This window comes from Ambystoma mexicanum, chromosome 9 (genome assembly GCF_040938575.1).
Source record: "Ambystoma mexicanum isolate Mex_15411 chromosome 9, UKY_AmexF1_1, whole genome shotgun sequence".
Taxonomy (NCBI): Eukaryota; Metazoa; Chordata; class Amphibia; order Caudata; family Ambystomatidae; genus Ambystoma; species Ambystoma mexicanum.
In genome coordinates this window covers 985846687-985861616 of record NC_090931.1, presented here as the reverse complement: position 1 = coordinate 985861616, position 14930 = coordinate 985846687, and the positions used below count along the sequence as shown (strand labels likewise).

The 14930-nt window shown below is 46.2% G+C and overlaps 1 protein-coding gene across 1 annotated transcript in view; it reads right to left on the bottom strand.

Moving 5' to 3' along the window:
• PDK1 (pyruvate dehydrogenase kinase 1) overlaps positions 1-14930 on the bottom strand; it is a 621992-nt gene that overhangs the window by 97496 nt on the left and 509566 nt on the right. The window lies entirely within an intron of this gene.

Here is a 14930-nt window from a genome sequence, read left to right as displayed (position 1 = left end):
AAGCGCCAAGTAATGCGCAACACTGAGCAGCTTTTTGTTCACTATCGATCGAGCACAACATAGTGGTTAGGTAAATATATTTGAAAACATGAAAAAGTAATTTCCTGTCTGTTACAACACATTCTCAATTGGGAATGGTATAAAAACGTAGTTAACATAACACATCAGGAGTGCATGTACACGGTAAACCGTTTTTAGAGCACTGTACTTTAGGGGAAGCTGGCAGAGGCTATTTCATAGCAGCCATGATAAATCACTTTCATGTAGCTTTATAAATAAGTGTGGCGTGCCCACTTTCTACCTTTATCACGGAAACACAAATCTTTACACTATTTCACGGTTTGAAGCAGGGATTTTAATGTTGTAAACATTTGAGCTTGGGTCGCCAGGTGCGGTTGCAATGCTTAGTCGATTGTTCCACCGCCGTCCACAGACGGATACACTTTTTCTTTGCAATGTCAGTAGCATGATGCCCCAGAATAAGTATGCATCCTGCATTCATACCTCATACTCTCTTTATGTCTGAGGAAATAAGCATTGGAAATAACTCAAGCAACATTAGTAAGTGTTGCATGACATCTAGTGCACACAAAAGGTAATGCATTTTTCTTTTTTAAACCTGGAGTTAAAAATGACAACATAATGTTATGTTAGAAATATTTCCAAATTGCCAACTGAGTGGTTTCAAAGCGCCAATGCCTGTCTGAAAGCTGGCGTGTTGTGCTACGGCCTGGTGTATCCAGACCGTAGTCTACAGAGGAAAAGGGAATGAGAGAAGTGGTGGAGGGAAGAGGGTACAGAAAAAAACAAGCAGCGGGCCTCAAATAGGGGTAGGGCAGGAAGAAAGATAGTGTTTGTGACAGCCTGGTGTATGTCGATCCTGCCAACGGTAGATCATAAGTCAGGAATGGCAACCTTTTCGGAAGGTATGGGTAAATGTTGAGGTATCTAAAGGAGAAAGGAATATTTACACAAGGGCAATTTCAGAGAGATAAATCAGACCCTGCAGGATACTGCGGCATGAAATTGCACATTTTGCAGCATAAAAAAAACACATTTTGTGGTACATAATTCTATTTATTGCAGCAGTTTTGCAGCACATTTGTTATTGACTGGAGCGTGTAAGATTGGCAAGTTGCAAGAAAGAAGCAGTGTGTGAGACTACTAGAGAACCAGGTTGTTGTCATTTGCACTTTTTGTATCAATTTAATAGGAAGAGTCCTAGAAGTCCTTGGCTTGACAAAACAGTGCTTGTTATGCGCTACCTATTTAGTTTAATGTGCATACGTATTTAATATTCTTAACTTTATTGATCATCATCTATTTATTTTAATGTATTAATTTATAACCCCTTAATACCAACAAGTGGTATCTAAGCATGGGACAGGGATTCAACCTATGTTGCGTTGCGTTGTGTTGCTTCCAAGACAAACACATTGCCCTTGAGCTATCCTTCCTCCCCAATCAGTTATAATGGTGAAAATATTCCCCTTCTATCCCCCAAGCACCCACACCCCTCACACTCACCAATTCCCCATCACAACTTTCACTCCCAAACCGCTCACTCTGCTAGACATACGTGCATTCTCACATGCTCCGTCACACTGCCAAGTCACAGTTCGCACTTCCCAGTCCCTGCCACACTCCAAACCATGGTCACAACTCACATCTTACCCTCCCAGTTCATCAATTCTTCCTCACATCCTGTCTTCCTTTTTCCCATTGCATCGTGCTCTTACCCCCTTCCTTTCTCCCAATCTGTAGCTCGCTGCCTCTTTACAGGAAACCTCTCCTTCACTGCATTATGGCCCTCCTCTATCTGCTTTCCGGTGCACCGTTCCCTCTCGGCTTTCTAGCCCACCACCCTGCCTCTGCTCTCTTACCCACCAATTCCCCCTCTGACCCAGTGCTCTACCTCTCCTTTCTTGTAGGTCACTCCCCATCTGGTCCATTGCTCCTCCCCCTCATATCCCACTTATGTTGGGACTATATATATATATTTTTTTAAATATAGATTTTGGGGCAGACCGTCAAACAATGGGAGATCTGCAAAGAAAGCAGAGGTTGCGCTCTTTTTAAATGCACCATTTCTGGAAGCAAGCAGGCTGCCTTATTCTCAAAAGGTGACCTGCGCATTTCCAGGGTGCTGAGCTGTAGTGCTCTGGCCAGCCGCCTTGCACACATTAGTGCCAGGATCGCTCTCCCGACACTAAAGTTCTAGAGGCTCCCAGCACATTTCACTGTGACAGGCCCTTCAAGGGCCTCCGACTGTAAAATGGGATTCAAAAAGAAAACACATATCTATCCTGTTTGAGAAATAGAAATGCATAATGCAAGTGAGACAGCACCAGTAAAAGTTGCATTGCTGGGCCAGGAAAGACCCTGTCTTGCAACGTGCACCCTGCTGCGCCTATTCCAAAGCAGATGCATGGGGTTTCCTTAGTTTTGTGCACATTTAAAAGTGCATCCTGTTTGTGAATTCGGGATGCGCTTTTAAATACGCTGCAATGCTCCCGATTTGCGCAAATATGCAAAGAGGTGAAAAAGACCATCTGAACGTGCGCATACAAGATGCACCCATTCAGAAGTCCTTTGCGGATTGGGCTGCTCCTTTTTTTTGTTTTAGCAGGTGATGAGATGGCCTAGCTTTGATAACCTGGACATTTGTGTATTTTGTTTTTTAAACCTGTTTTTGCAAAAACGTCGATTTTCCTGAGATGTTCGCAGCATTTTGCTGGATCGCAATATCGCGATAAACTGGAGGGTCAGATAAATATGTATTACTAAAAGCAGTGGTTGGCTTTGCTGAAGCAGACCCTTGAAGTGTATTGGCTTCTAGTATCGGTGAGTGTGTTTAATACTTCTCACAAAATAAACAACAACTTAGCCATTCTGCGACTGCCAGGCCTAGCGGCCAAGCGAATAGTCTGTGTGAATGATGAATGCGGACAGAGACAAATATGGTAAGTAGAGTGGAATACCGTGTAAAATGTTTTAAGTGATGAGAGTATGGGGGTCATTACAACCCCCGGCGGTAGCCGTGCCGGTAAAAACGGCAGGCTGCCTTCGGAAAAAGTCAGTCCTCCCCATTCCATTGAGTCTCATAGGACTCAATGGGAATGGGGAGAATGGGGAGGACGGACGCACCGGCACTGTGTGCAACAGTGCCGGTGCGTCCGTCAAAGGCTGCGGGCGGGTAGCCTCTTATGCATAATCCAGTCTTGTCCATTATTCTTGCCCGAGCTGTACTTATCTCTTAAATGAGGGCATCAGTGGGATCTTAGATCAAATAGGGGTCTACAGTATTTTAGCCAGCTTACATTTGCAGGAAGCCTTTGGGTGTTAAGGCTCTTTTCAGGCACAGAGTACAGCCCATGCATAATTTGTGCATTTTATGGAGCCATCTTCCGACTGCGTCAAAGCACTGGTCGGCCTTGTCCATGCAACATGGCAATAATGTAAATGGACATATTAAAAAAAGGATATATTACAACAATCAGCAAATATAATACAACTCCCATTATGTCCTGTGACAAAGAACTCTGGGGACATCTAGCAGGTACACGAGGGGTGCCTCCGTGAGCTAGTGGATCATGCACTGGGTGTGGTACGGGGCAGATCCTGCGATCACACACACTTAGTCCCCGCTCCAAGACAGAGGACCATCATATGAGGCCATGTAAGATCACTGCCCCGTTCTCAAGGTGAAGTACGTTATGTACTACTGGAGCAGGGGACTTTGTAAACACTCTCTCTAAAAGAGAAATGAAGTGTGCAATCGAAATAAACCAACGGATTTCATTTTCTTCAATGCCGCTAGTAAACACCTGCTCAGATATCAGTGACAAATCACACTTCTAATGGCATGTGCCCAGTGAGTGTTCAAACCACACTTTCCTATAAAAATCAGAGAGCGTGACCGCTGCAGAAGCAGACGCCATGTTAGTTTCCCTGCAGCACGCGCGCAGAGAGCTCATGCAGGAAAGCAAGTCACATTCAAAGGTGCCTTCAGTCTTCTGGCCATCAGTCGATTCTCCTGCAGAGCGTGAGTACAGGCCTTGCATTGTTGGCAACAACTGGTGGCTGGGTGGAAACACCAGGAGGGGGCCCGGGTGCAGACAACAAAAAAGCGGGTCGGGTGGACACAGCAAGAGGGAGGGGGAATGGGGAAGGGGGAAGACACGAGGAGGCGCTCAGGTGGGGACTTCCAGGAGGGGAACTGATGTGAACATCAGGAGAAAGTAGAAGTGGCTAGCAAGGACCAAACTAGCAACATCCGGGTGAAACAAGAGGGCACGTTTCGGTAGTGAGACTCCAATCTGAACAGGTGGGAGTAGGAAAGAGCATGTGGAGCGACATTAAGGAGGAGCACCACCAGAGCAGGAATACAGAGGTGGCGAAGAGGGGAGGAGTAAGGGAGAAAGCAACAGCCTTCTTAAGCTTGCCTCTAGAAAAACAATGAGAGCCAAACCCTGTTTGCCCAGTAGTAATGTTGAAGAGCTAAACAGAGAGACCCTGGGACAGCCAGATAATGGTGCGGAAACCCTTAGGGTATAGACTGTGACTCAGATGACCACAGCAGAAAGAGGCAGGCTCCCCCAAGACCTGAAACTGAATACCAAGTGGAAGAGGCCCCAAGAAACCCAGACAAGAAAGGCGTCAGAACCCTTTAAAAAAAGGCTGTGAAATCAAGGGATGGGAAGACCCCGAGAAGAACAGAAAGTTTGAGTTTTAGATCACAAGGAGAGGCCCCGAAACCAAAGTGGATGAAGGGAACCCCTTTAAGCCTGAACTGGTGCACCACTGAGGGCTGACCAGATGGACCCCAGGGCACAAAACACATTTAGGTTTTTGTGTATGACATTTACAGTGCTGGCCAGCATGTACTATTCCCGAAATCGAAGAAATTTGTTTTCACTGCATTTCTGCCTTTGCTTGGTTACTGGTCCATCTCATCTCTGCGAATGTCCCAAAAAACAGGAATGGGTGAGAAAGGAGAAATAAACAGATAGAAAAATAAAAGGAGTCAAACTACTCTACGAAAACCAAAGAATGCAATTTTGTTACATGCTATACATTTGGAAAGGAGTGTAAGAAAGGAAAACACAAAGATGGAAGTGGGTTAGGTGTAGATGCAGTGATGGTGGAAGTCTGAGGAGTGGGAGGAACACCCTTGTAAATGCAAACAGGTGTACATTAAAAAGCGCAACTTCACGTTAACATCTCTGGCAAAGAGCATATGGAAGCAAAACATACAGACTGAACACTACGCTCCAGCAGCTTAACCCGACATGGCATAGCATAACATAACATAACAAAGCCTAGCAAACCGAACCTAGGAAAATATAGTTTTTCAAAGCCAGGGACAGCATTATACAGCCAATTGGCATAGAATACCGGAAAATTAATAATGTAACCTAGTTAAAGTGATCAGATAGGAATGGACAAAAAGCGCCTACACTTGCACATTTTTATCCCAATCAGCATGTTCATTCCTCAGAAAACCATCTGTACCTTTCTTATATTCAAATAGAGAAAAAAAAGGGAGGAAACCTTGCGCTATAAGATTTGAAAAGTAGATTTATTAAGTTACTGTCACAATAAAGCACCCTAAAATTGAAACAGGGCCCCACTTTATTAAACTGTTTGGTTAAGCAGAATAATTGCAGCTATAAATGATATTAAGAAGCATTCAATACTTTTTCGCTGTAAAACACTAGTACGTAATCATGTCACATGATTATGTCATGACGTAATCACGTTAAAACGCCACAATCGTCAATAAATAGCAGGCGTTTTGAGATTAACATGTTGCGACATGGTGTATAACTGCACCGGCCAATGAAGGAGAAAGACTTTTCTCTTTTCAGGTAATCAAACAAAATCCTAAATACTACAATAGAAGCTATGAATAGAACTAATAGTTGTGACAGTTCATGGGATCTCGACATTTCTCCCCAGAGGGGAGTCCTTCCCTGTGAGGCTAGCGAAGTGAGCCCAGCTATGCAACATTCCCCCAGCGGTGGCAGTAAGTGTGACCTTACAGAGAGAGACTCCCCTCTGGGGGACAAGGACTCCCGTTCTGTGAAGGAACTGCTTGCCCCACTTTCCTATGAGCCCCTCAGAAGACACAACCTGAACAGACCACTGTTTGTTATTGTAATACCACTTCCAGTGTTGAAACCCAATACAAATACACTGAGAAGAATAGTGGAGGAGTAATGCTGATCACTCCTCCATGGCATGTAGAGAACACTGTGAAGAGTGGGAACCACAGAGTAATAAAGAATACTTCAGGGAAAGAGAAAAAGGACAAGGATCCTCCCGTGGGGAGGACCAGATCAAATGCATAAAAAGTAAAGAAGGACTTGCATTACGGAATTGTGTTCACCAAGCATGTGAAGCCCAGGAAGTTCAAACCTAGCAGAGAGAAGCCAGGACATTCCAGAAGGTCCTCGGTCAAGAGGACGTGGAGAGCGAAAGAGAAAAGTGATTCGGGAGACGGCAGGAAGCGGACTCTTATGTGTGGCAAGCATTGCCAGGTGGTGGCATGGCCTCCAGGTGGTGCACTGTGTGGTCCGACAACGACCCAGACCATCCATCAAAATACTCTGTAGTTTCGCAGAGAGCAAAGCAGAGAAGGAAAGTAAGACGCTGCAAGTGTTCATCAGCATATCGTGATCCCGACCCCACAGGAAGAAGCAGCGACTCCAACCTGACAAACTAGAGGTAATGAGAATGGCGAGAGACCCGGGAGGGGCCACGGGCAGGTGCTAAACAGTAAAGAGTATAACGAATACCAAGGGACTTCTCACACTCGTCCTAGTGATTTCAAAAACAGTAAAGATAGTGAAGAAAGTCAAGACTGGCAATACCTGTCTTGGTGGGGATACAAAGGCACAAGAAAAGAGAAGGCTCTGCATGTTGGTTCCCATAAGCGGAAGTGGTAAAAAGGAACCAGGAGCACTGGTCTTCATGGAATAAGAGACGGTGAAACAAGTACAAGTGAGAGAGATATTGATGCAAAAGAAATTCAGAGGAGTAGAGGCCAAGACCCTCAAAGAACTGTAAATAAGTTGAGTCGGGGGATAACAGAGAAAGTGGAAGAGCCCCCTTGAGGAAAGAAAGGAACCAATTAACTATGTCACAAGGACCAATCCAAAGATAGACTAGTAAGGCTGAGAAGGTCTGTCCAGGAGAAGGCAGTCATTCTCCTGGAACTCCTTTTTTTGGTTGATGAAAGCCTCTCTTTGATTAGTGGTAGGGTCAGCGTAGGGTCGTTTTTGGACGGAGGACATACTATTTTGATTTGGACTACCTCACTGACGACAAGCATCCTAGTCAGATTTAGGTTAGGTAGGGCAAAACCCCTTTTTGTTAGGGACATATCAGCCTTTTATTTATTACTTGAAGAAACCAATTTTATTCATAAGACGGAAACATTTTCCCAGGGAAAATAGCTATCCAGTGGTGGAATTAGAGTGCCTGGCAATCAAGTGGGCCAGCCACAGTATGTGATACCTGCTGACAGGTCGAACATTCAAACTTATAACAGACCACGCTCCCTTGGCCCAGAACAAGGACATCAAACACTCACATTTTCAGATAGGTCCTGGCCTCCAAGCACATTCCTTTAACATAACACCAAGCCGGCTCCAAACAAGCCAATGTAGATTTTCTCTGTCAGTATCCTCAGACAACCATAAAATTAGAGGAGGAAGGGCACTGTGTAGAAAGAGAACTGACCATGTCAAGAGTGGATGGGGACCCTTCCAAGACAGGGGTGGGAGGTGGGGGTTGGGAGAGCCACAGTCCCAGTTCCTTCATGTGCCTACAAGTTTGCAATGCGAACCACTGTCGATCACGTCATGCCTGCACTGCCCAGTTCTGGCCAGTTTATTTCTGTTTGCCCACTAGGACTTCCAGTACCAGCAGGCTAACCGGTGAAACAGCCAGCAAGCAGCCGGACCGGGAGAGAACCAGTGGAACAATCAAGCTAACCAACATAGCACAGAACGAGGGACCGTCTACCAGCCTCAACAAGAACAGGAATCAGACTCCCTAGCATTATAGAGCCTTCATGCACCATAAAAAAAGTGGCATAGAAAGTCCCCTTACCTGTAAACGGGTGCAGAGTGCCCCCCCCCCCCACTTTGTGAACTGGCATAAAACAAACTCTGAAAATCTCCCAATACGAACTGGAACATTGGCTTTGATTTCAGTGGGCTGCTTTTGCATATAGAGAGCAGACAAGCGTACGAGAAAGGTGTGGAAGTTAATACTCCATTTATGTTTTTGTTCACCCGTAACACCTACCTTGGGGAAAGGAAATCCAGCGATTGGAACAGGGAACCAGATGACGGAGAGAGCCAATGGAAAGAAAGAGGTGGTTTAAAAAAAGCACAGCAAACGGAAGGGTTGTGTTATTTGGGTGAGATCAAGGGAGAAGAAGGACCAATAGACCAAGCTGAGTATGGCCAGTGTAGAAAAGCATGGAGGAGAATTGCTGAAAGAGTGCGCAAAGTGAGATATCGGTCGGTGAGAGAAAGCGGTATGGTGGTTTGAATATGTGTGCACGTTGTGAGTGCTAGAGGGAGATTAGGGACTGAACGTGGAGAAGACTGGGGGAGTGAAAGGAAAGGAAATGATAGAAGGTAGGGATGGAGAGTAGCAGTATGGGAGTAGCAGGAATGTGGAAAACAGAGTACTGGAGAGGGGAGAGTAGTAGTAGTGTGATGAAAAGTTGGAGTACAAGAGTAAGATCAGTGGTAGATATTGGCAAGAGGAAAAGGGAGGGCGCCAGAGAAAGGGAGAGAACATCAGGGCATGAAAAGAAAAGACCAAGTATGGACGGAGTATCTGAATGCACCAACCTGGATGTTATACCAGATTTGGGAACTTATATTAGGGACCACCTTGATTGTTCCCAGAGGGAGTTTGGAAAGAGAAGGCACTTGCTTAGGCCAGAACTTACAGTCATCTTATTAGACAGTAGGGGTTACTGATCTCCAGGGACCAAACCAGAGGTTGAGGGAAGCCTGGGTTAGGGAGGTGTGATGAATCTGATGATGTCATCACTCATTTCCCAGAGGTAGCCTCTACCTGATCCTGACCGTGGGGGCGGCTATATGGGGAAGGACCACATGGGGGGAGGCGATCCTCAGGGAGATGAACTGGCCTCATTGGATAAAAACACACATCCCCCTTTCCCTTTTAGGGATATCCCCTCCATTTCTCATGCCTTTATGGCATACTGAGACAGCCCCCTTCAACCACCCATAAAACCTACTGATGATATCTTTCAATATTCTGTGAATAGAATTCCAAGGACTGCCTATCATTCCCAGGTATGTAGAAATAGTGGGACGAGGAGGCTGAACGGAGCATTGAGGATCGGTGAAGCCCAGGACCCGCTGTAGTGGTTGCGAATGTATGATAGGTGCTGGGACATTTAAAAACCCCAACCAGCATGGAGGAGGGAGACGTGTCTGGAGAAGCTTCATCCTCATGGTGCTGACTGAGGGACTGCCAAGCTGCAGAGAAGACTGTGGAGCCTGCTGACTTGGTGAGATGGTATAAGGAGAAGTACAGCTGGGGTGGGTTCACCATGCTGGGACCGTAGCAGGAAGAGAAGGGTAGGGAAGTATTCCTGGTGGCCACAGGAACCGAGAAGTAGCAACAGTGCTATCAAGGTCTGATAAGAGCCAGTGAAGTGAACAAAGGGATTTGAAACCCTTTATGTCAAAAGAAATAACAGAAGTCAAGTTTGTAAGTTTATAAGGTGAACTGTATGAGAAAGTCATGGCAGGAGAGTATACCAGGCAAAGTCAAGTTTGCAAGTGTGCAAAGTGAACCACATGAGAAAAGCCTTTTAGGAATACACCAGGCAAAGACAGGCCTGTGAGTCAAATTGCATTGAATGTGATGAAGAACCTGGCAGGGGAGTATACCAGATGTCCTGCGAGGCTGGGACCCGCATACAAGTTGTTCTGCATCCACGTTGTTTTGTTGAGCAAAGAATCCCGATGAAGACTCATGGCCTTAGAATTTTGAATTGTGTGAACACACCTCGGGAAGGGAGACATTTCCCTAGGAGTGCAGTCTTGGGCTATAAAGAACTTTGAAGAATCAGTCTTGTTGATCTGTTGTATTTTCTGCTCAAATTTCCAGTGCTACGCTGACGACACAACTAATTTTCATGCTGCCCTCAGCCACCTCCTCTCCCATCTCTGATTGCCTTGCTGCCATTCAAGACTGGTGTTCCGCCAATGATCTTTGAATGCCAGCAAGACTGTGATCCTCCTCATCGGCATACCTCCTCTATCCTTTCACCTCACTCTCTGGCCGGCCTCCCTTGGCCCTCCTCCTACCCCCACTTGCGAGGCTAAGAACCTCAGGGTCATCTTTGACTCCACACTTTCCTTCTCCACCCACATCTCTGATGTCTCTAAAAAGTCAAACTTCCTACTGCACCTCCTCAGAGGTACTCTGCCTTTCCTCTCCTTCCCCCAGAAGCTCATGGTGTCCCAAGCTCTGGTTCTCTCTAGGTTGGACTATTGTAACAGTCTCTTTCTAAATCTACCTGCCTCTACTCTCCGCCCTCTGCAATTAATCCAGAACAGGACTGCGAGCCTTGTCCTTGGCCTCAAGCCCTGGGATCGTATCTCTCCAGCTCTGAAATCCCTCCATTGGCTCCCAGTGGATGCAAGGATTAAAATCAAAACCCTCTGCATTGTCCACAAGGCTTTCTGGTGCCTCGGTCTAAAATACCTTCAGGTATCCCTCCGCAAATACCTCCCCTCTCGAGCTCTTCGCTCCTCTACCTCCAACTCCCTCAGGGTCAGTCGTTTTTCAAAGAAACAAGCTGGGCGTAGATCTCTGTCTTCGGCTGGGGCCTTCCTCTGCAATAGCCTCCCTGCCACTCTAAAACTTGAGGAAAATCATCTCCGGTTCGAGAAGCACCTCAAGACCTTCCTCTTTGCTTCTGCCATCGCCCCCCCCCTCTCCCCTGCTGATCTGGTCTCTCTTGGCACTGTGCACCTGGCCACCCTCTGTTCTCCGAGCCCAGATTCCTGCTCACCTTGCCACCCTCCCACACTGCCTCCGGGCCACCCCTTGCACTGGGGTCTGTATCTGTACCCATACAGCCCCCCCCCCCCTTTCGTCCTACACTTATCTGACCTACCCTGACTGCTGCCTTAAACTCAGCACTTGCCACTTGCTGGCTGCACTACTACCTGTTGTTGCTTTTATTATTTATTTATTTGTTATTATTTATTCCGTTCTCCTTTTGCTCCGCACTTTCCAGTTCATCCTTGCACTTTTGCACTTTCCCCCTCCCTCTCTCACATGCACTTGCACGTTCTCAATGTCACTGGGCCTAGTAAGATTGTTTTGTTCTCCCCTGTTCCGCTCCCTTGCCTTGTCACACTCTGAAACACTTGTGTGTGAGCGCGATAGAAATAAAATATCAATTCAATTCAATATTGGTGAAGAAAAGCGTGGGCAAGGGAGCTATTCCCTGGAACTGTGAACACTATCCATTGGAAACTTTTGCGCAGGAGTTACACTTTTTTTTAACTTGAACATTTATGCACATTCAAGGCCAAAGACATTACCCTTAGTACCTTAGAGTTACTTTTAGAATGTGTGGGCTATGCTAGGATTTCGGACACAGGACATTTTGCTATGGACATCTTGACACAGGACAGACCCTTAGTTTTGGTTGGAGTACCCAAAAATACTCTATAAAAAATACTGTATAGTAAATATGTTTGAATTTCGGCTCTACGAAAATTACGTACAGCCGATAAATATGAGCATATTTACCATACAGTGCCATTGAAACAAACAAGGGAAGCGGGGGTTGCGGTGGTGTCCCCCACACTGTTATTCGCTACAATGGCATCAGGGTTTGCCAGGGTGTCCCCGCTTACTGATGAATAAAGTTAAAAAAAGAAAAAAAGGACCCTGCAGTGCCGGTTCCCGTTCAGGTCAGTGGAAGGAACAGGCGTTGCAGGAGAGGAGACGATTTGGAGTTGAACAAGACTACCCTTGTTCAACCTCCAACAGGTGACAGAGGGCAATGTTGCGCATTAAACAGTATAAGTGGGGAGAGGGACAGGTGGGCGACGGAGGTTCGGGGTGTCCACCAAGATACGTGCATGGAGAGAGGGGGCACACATGCAATATATATGTTTGCCACAGAAATTACTGTATTAAAATGCGTATTTTCGGTCAAACAGTTACGGTTATTTCGGCCGCAAACATTTCCGTCACGATTAAACAACCCAAATTTGAGAAGGGACAGTCATTTTTCAACCCCTTTATTATTCTGAATTAAAGTTTGAAACTACAATCATGAGTTCTCTGTGCCAGTGTCTCCTGCCTGGCTCCTCTCAGAGGGAACGGCCCGCACTAGATATGAGAGAGAGAGGGAGCTCTCTGGCCGGCCTCCCTTGGCCCCCTTCCTGCCCCTACCTGCAAGGCTAAAAACCTCGGGGTCATCTTCGACTCCACACTCTCCTTCTCTCCTCATATATCTGACGTCTCTAAGAAGTCACACTACCAGCTGCACCTCCTCAGAGGTATTCTTCCCTTCCTCTCCTTCCCCCAGAAGCTCACTGTCTCCCGAGCCCTGGTTCTCTCAAGGCTGGACTACTGTAACAGCCTCTATCTTAATCTGCCTGCCTCCACTCTCCGCCCTCTGCAACTTATCCAGAACAGAACTGCGAGACTTGTCCTTGGCCTCAAGCCCAGGGACCGTATCTCTCCAGGACTGAAATCTCTTCACTGGCTCCCAGTGGCTGCGAGGATTAAGTTCAAAACCCTCTGCATTGTCCACAAGGCCTTCTGGGGCCTGGGGCCTAAATACCTTCAACTCTCTCTTCCTAAATATCTTCCTTCACGAGCCCTTCGCTCATCCGTCTCCAACTCCCTCATGGTCAGCCGCTTCTCGAAGCAACGAGCTGGGGGCAGATCTCTCTCCGCAGCAGGGGCCTCCCTCTGGAACAGCCTTCCTGCCTCCCTGAAACTTGAGGAGAACCATCTCCGGTTCCGGAAGCACCTCAAAACCTTCCTCTTCGCTTCTGCCTTCTCTCTCCCTCTCCCCTGCTAAACCTGCTTAACTCCCCACTGAATTCTGCACTATACCTGCATCTGGGCCACTCTCAGCGACCTCGGTCCAGGGCCCAGCCACTCTCCACTTGCACTGCCTCCCTGGCTCCCCCTGCACTGCGGGACTGTCACTGTATCCCTACAGCCCCCTTCCCAGCTCTGCACTTACCTCGCACTTGCCACCTGCTGGCCCTTTTTATTTATTATTTATTATTTTTATTATTTATTTACGCTACTTACCTTGTACTGCACTTTCCCCCCCACCTCCTCCCCCTGCACTTTCTCCTTTTCCCCTTCCTCTGCACTTGCGCGATCTGAATGACACCTGGCCTAGTAGGATCGTTTGTCTGTCTTCCCCTTGTTTCCCTCCCTCCCTGCCTCGTCGCGCCTTGAAACACTTGTGTATAGGCGCGTTACAAATACCTTATCATATCATATCATATCACTCCGTGAGCCCCATTACTATTTGAAAAATATAAACTCTTGAACTGTCTTTGAGAGTTGGTGTGTTCCTGGGGCCGTCTGTGACAGTCTATCTTTTCATTCATGATGTGCCCACTGAGTCTGGTCACAGGTACAAATATCTGTTCTATGACACTTGATTAATGTAAATAAAAATATTACATAATTCATGTGTCTATGCATCTTATTTCATTGATTTCGACAGGAAGTTGGTAAAATTAGCTTTCTCAAACCTTTTTCGCTTGGTCAAGAAGATTTTGAAAGAAATCCCCAACTCTGCATTTTGCGAAGGGAACACCATAAAAAGGAAAGTTACATACTCTAATGATTGAAGTTCTCCTGGTACACAGACTCCATGCCATTCAGAGCGGAGGAAAGGTGAGGCCACGTAAGCGTACGTATTGTGCGAGTAGACCGCTTTGCTACTGATGGGAACTAAGAAGATGCACTAATTAGATAAGAGGGGACTCATCATTTTTATTAATTGTGACGATATATTATGACTTAAATCATTAGTTTAAACACAGTTGACTGGAATTGCAGGAGCGATTCCCTTAAAAAGGAGTGCAACATCACTAAACGCAGTTATATTGTTCTCAGTGTGGGCAAAAATACACTACTGGCAGATTAAAGTATTTATAAAATGTATATTATAGGAAAAATGTGTGCAGAGAATACGGATATTATCATCCTTCAAGAGAGGAAAAGGTATTGGCCACAGAGTGCAGGTTGAACTGATTCAGTCCACAATCCATTCAAAATGGAGGAACAGGAGCACAGATTATGGAGATTTTCAAACATGAAATATAGGAAATATAGGGAGTGACTATTGACGTTGACGTGATTCTCATCACTTCTAATTCACATTGGGTTTCTGTAGGGTGGGCTGGTAGAGTTAAGAAATGGGTTGCTTTGCTGAAGCAATCCACTACCCTCATATATGTGTGATCATCGGACACCAGCAGGTCCACAATTAAATCAGTGGCAACGGTGCGCCATGGATAGAATGGTATTTCTACTGGTTGGTGCAAGCGGCCTTGTTTGTGCCTTTCTCTCTTGGCAAGGCCAGAAACAGGACAAAAGGAAACGTGTTCTTTGACCAAGATGATTTCCTCGGGTCACCAAAATAGATGAAGATCAGGTCTAGTGTAGCCTGGCTGCGGCAGTGACCAGCAATGTGAGTCATTGAAACCTGAAAAGTTAGCAAAACACATCTCTTGCAACAGGTACATACAGCTGATCCTGGTCAAACAGGCGACCGTCCTGTATCTTGTTACCAAGATGGTGTCGGCATGTGCTCTACGGAACAACAGGCTTGTGGCTATACCCATGTTGGCATTTCGTGGTGTACA